The 4,281-nt window shown below is 40.2% G+C and overlaps 1 long non-coding RNA gene across 1 annotated transcript in view; it reads left to right on the top strand.

The window, feature by feature from the left end:
- Nucleotides 1-963, top strand: part of LOC138150591 (uncharacterized) — a 32,502-nt gene extending 31,539 nt beyond the window's left edge. The window contains exon 3 of the long non-coding RNA XR_011165591.1: nucleotides 465-963. This is a non-coding gene — a long non-coding RNA (uncharacterized lncRNA). The remainder of the gene's footprint in view (nucleotides 1-464) is intronic.
- The last annotated feature ends 3,318 nt before the right edge of the window (nucleotides 964-4,281 follow it).

The raw sequence follows: 4,281 nt of genomic DNA, 5'->3' as shown, positions 1-4,281 counted from the left end.
TCTCTCTCTCTCTCTCTCTCTCTCTCTCTCTCTCTCTCTCTCTCTCTCTGTATCTCTCTCTCTCTCACACACACACACACCACATTAAATGTTGGCTTTTTCTAGTGTGATGTTGGAAGGGACAGAGGGAGTGAGACAGCTCAGAACTCAAAATGTAACAAAAAAATTCTTTTTTAAAAAAAGAAGAAACTAAGCAGGTGCTCGTTAATTGGGGAATAGCTGAACAAATTATGGTACTTGAATAGAAAGGAATGCTATTGTAACATGAGAAATAATGGAAGGGATGGATTCTGAGAAATCTAGGAACACTTTTCAATGCAGAACCAGGAGAGGAACTTATATTGTTAGTCCTTCATTTTTGAAGAGGACCAATGACACCATGGGGTGATGTCTGGATTCCTTTGTGAACTGGGTTTAAGTGAGGCAGAGTTGCACAAAGTTGTCACTCTCATTCTCTCTTCCAGTCATCAGAGTCTAGCAGCAAAACAAAAGTCAGGATGACTGGCGATGGCCCCGGGATCTTGGTGTCTTTGATGTCTGACCAAGCTTTAAACACCTGCCTTAGCTGCCATCGGAATGAATTGTTCTCATCTGCCCCTTCCACCAGGGAAAGTTGTCACATACTTGGAATAGACACCCCACCAACTCACCAATGGGTTTGTGGCCCATCAGTGACCCTCAGTCTGGTTTTGTCTATCTGCCAGAGTGTGCTGTTACATGTGTATGTTACAGCTTCTTAGGGATAAGCAGCCCTGGAAAGGGCTCAGCAAGTCCTCACACCAAAAGTGCTAGCTAGTCCTCCTTGAACACCCATATACTCTGTAGTATTTACAACAACAACACTGTAAAAATTTGGAAAGACTTATGAACTCTGATCAACACAATGACCAATGACCAATGACCATGATTCTAGAAGACCAGTGAAGAAACAAGCTATGAACCTACTGACAGAGGAAATGGACTCAAGATTCAGAATAAAACATTTTTTGACATGACCAATTTGTTTTGTTTGACTATGTATAGTTGTTATAAGGTTCCCTTACCCCCAATAATAAGGGTGAGAAGGGATGTGGGTAGGAGGAAGACAAAATTGACTTCTGATCATTGAAAATAGTTAATTAAGAGAAGAAAGACTTAAGAACTCTGATCAGTACAATAACCAGCCATGATTTCAGGGGACAAGGGAAATGTGGGCATTTGTTTGCTTGACTATGCATTATTGTTACAAAGGTTTTCTTTTTCTTTTTTTGGGGGGGGGGAAGGGAGAAAGAAAGGAAATAATGCTCACTAAATGAAGAATAAACAGTAAAATTGAAAAAAGACTAAGTGGTCAGGATGGACCATGAGCCTGTGATCTCTAAGGTCCCTTCCAGCGCATAAATAATATGACCCTATGAGCTGAAAGTTAACTAGAAAATCCTTTTTATTTCAACCTTTTCTTCTTCCAAATCTATCTAAAATATATTAGTGCCCTTTTCTGTCTTAGTAAAGATGGTATACTCTTTGATCCAGTACTTCAAATATCTGTGATGTAGTCAGTGTAGGTACACGAGTCTTCCACTGATGCACATCACAGCTCATTCATTATTTCCTGGATTGATTTTGCTTTTATAGTCAAAGAATTCATTCCCCTGAGCCTAGCTTCGTGAAGGGCTTCTTCAAACTTAGCCAGACTGGTTCTCAGACAGCAAACACACTAGACTGGTACTTGAAGCCTTTTCAGATTAATAGGACCTGTCAAAGCTGGTACTCCAGCTGCATTAGCCTTTTAGATGAGAATTTTAATGGAGGAGGGAAAATATGCTGGACATAATTTAAACTCCACTTAATTGAGGACCTCGAGATGCCTCTAGAGTCATTACTCTGAATATTAATGAACAACAGCCAGAGAGCTAGAAGGAAATTGAGTTGAATATAAGCTATGCTCAAGGTATCTTCTTGAAATATTTTTCTTTAAAAAAAACATTTTTAGGTTATCTGTCTCTTTTCCCTAAAAATAAAAGAAAGAAAAATATATTAGTTAACTGGAAATGTTTCTGTTAGTTGGGTTTTGGTCAACAGGTCTTTAAAAAAAATCATTTCCATCATGATCAGCAACAAAGTCTTATTGGATGCCGACCATGTGCAGTTAGTTACTTTGCATGCTGGGCATATAGAATAGCCTAATATATGCTCCTTACTCTGCAGGAATTTTTTCTAATTGTGGAAACAGGATATATTCATTAATTCATATAATTAACAAGCATTTATTGGGCATTTACCTTGTTCCAGGTGTTGGGGATACAAAAACCGATATAAAATACAATCCCAGACTCATGATATGTAACAAGAAGGGTCATATATAAGTCCCCCTCCACTAAAGTCTTCTTCTGATGCCTCATGATGGACTGGAAACAGCCTTGGCTTCTCCAAGGTTGTGACAGTGGGAAACAAAATTTTTCAAGTCTTACTATGTTGGCAAGGCTTTGCACATGGGTCAGGCAATGTGCCTACCCTCAAGGACCAGTCTAATTAAATCTGGAGAGGTTTACATCATTAGAAAATCAACCATAAAGGGGATGGACTTTTAAAATTGTTTTTTGCCATAGCACCTTATGAAATTGTCCCTTAAGACTGTGAACTGAATCAGTGGATGGTGTGACAAATCATTGAAATAGTAAACCTGTCAAATTATTATTATTATTAGACTGTCAAATTATTGGTAAATATTTGAAGAGAAAAGACCACTAAGGTTGGGTTGGTCAAAGAAGGCTTTATGAATAGGTGAAATTTTAGTGACTAAATGGAGAGGAAGGCAGAAGGCTTCCTAAGTGGGGGGTAGGAATAGGAGCAAAGGCCTGGAGTCAGGAATACACTTGGCGTGTTCCAGGGGTCAGAGAGCAGATCTATTTGACTGGAGGAGAGCATTTGTGGAAGGAAATGATAGGTGACAAGATTGGAAAGAGAAGTTTGTACAGGGCCTTGAGAGCACTTTTATTTATTCAATAAACATTTCCTAAGTGTCTCTGGTGTGCCAGGCCTTGTGTTTAAACACTGGGGATACAAGGTGTAGAGGCAAGCACCCCAAGCATCCTCAGGGTTTGCTGCCAACACAGGTTCATAGATCTGCTTTGTTAAAGGAAAGCAACTCAAAAAGGGTTAACAAGCTTACTTTAATCAGTCAAATATGTATCGTTTACCTATTTCAGGGGAAAAAGGTCAGCACCCTGAACTTCAGAATATACAGACAGAATTATCAAGACAAGAGAAACAGATCAAGTAGACAGATTTCCAAACTGTCCAACCATTACATCCATACCAAATCAACATCTGGGTTTCAACATCTGAGTTTTTCAAAGCCGACGGGGGCCTCTCAACAAAGGCTTCCCAGAATCCAGATCAAATCACAGAACACTTCTCAAAGTGAGCCCCAAAACAAAGCCTCACATCAGGGCTTATATAGCCTTCTCCTGGCTCAGAGAATGTAACAACCTTATTGACTCACTGCCCAAATCAAAAAGTATCTACTGAAAAACAAGCCTCCCACCCCAGGCTCCAGGTGCACTTTAGCCTAGGGGCAGGGAAGATCTTTAAATTTGCATTCCCATTACAGAAGGAAAGGTAAAAGTTCCTGCTCTCAAGAAGCTCACAGTCTAACAAGGGAGACAACCATGCAAATAACCATGTGCAAACAAGATACACATAGGATAAATTAAAAATAATCACTAGAAGGAAGGCATTAGATTTAAGGGGTTGGGGTGGGGTGGGAAAGGCTTTCTGTTTTAGTGGGAATTTGAAGGAAGCCAAAAAACTCAGGAGGCTGAGATAAGGAGGAAGTAAATTCTAGGCATGGAGAGCAGCCAGTAAAAAGGACAGCAGTGAGGAAATGGAATGCCTTGTTCAAGTAACATGAAGGACGTCAGTGCCATTGGATGGAAAAGTTTACTGTGGAGCATAAAGTGTAAGAAGACTGGGGTGAGGGGATATTTTGAATGTTATGATGTTTTGAATGCCAAAAGGGAATTTCCTCTTTGATGGGAGAGGTAATGGGAGCCAATGGAGCTTATTGGTTAGGGTGGGGGTGGGGATGGTGCTGACCGTCAGACCTTCACTTTAGGAAGATCACTTTGCTAATTAAGTGGAGGACAGACTGGAATGGAGAAAGACTTAGGGAGGGTCAATAACCAGCAGGCTACTTCAATAGTCCAGGTGGGAGGTGATGAGGGCCTTCACTGACAGTGTCAGAGGAGAGAAAGTAGTATATACAGGAAAAATGATGGAATGTAAAAGTGACAGACTTTG

The sequence above is a fragment of the Petaurus breviceps genome, unplaced genomic scaffold, assembly GCF_028583685.1.
Source record: "Petaurus breviceps papuanus isolate PSGF00001 unplaced genomic scaffold, PetGlider_PUasm1.0 90881, whole genome shotgun sequence".
Taxonomy (NCBI): Eukaryota; Metazoa; Chordata; class Mammalia; order Diprotodontia; family Petauridae; genus Petaurus; species Petaurus breviceps.
The sequence above is the reverse complement of the archived record's forward strand: the minus strand, read 5'-3'. Positions and strand labels throughout refer to the sequence as shown.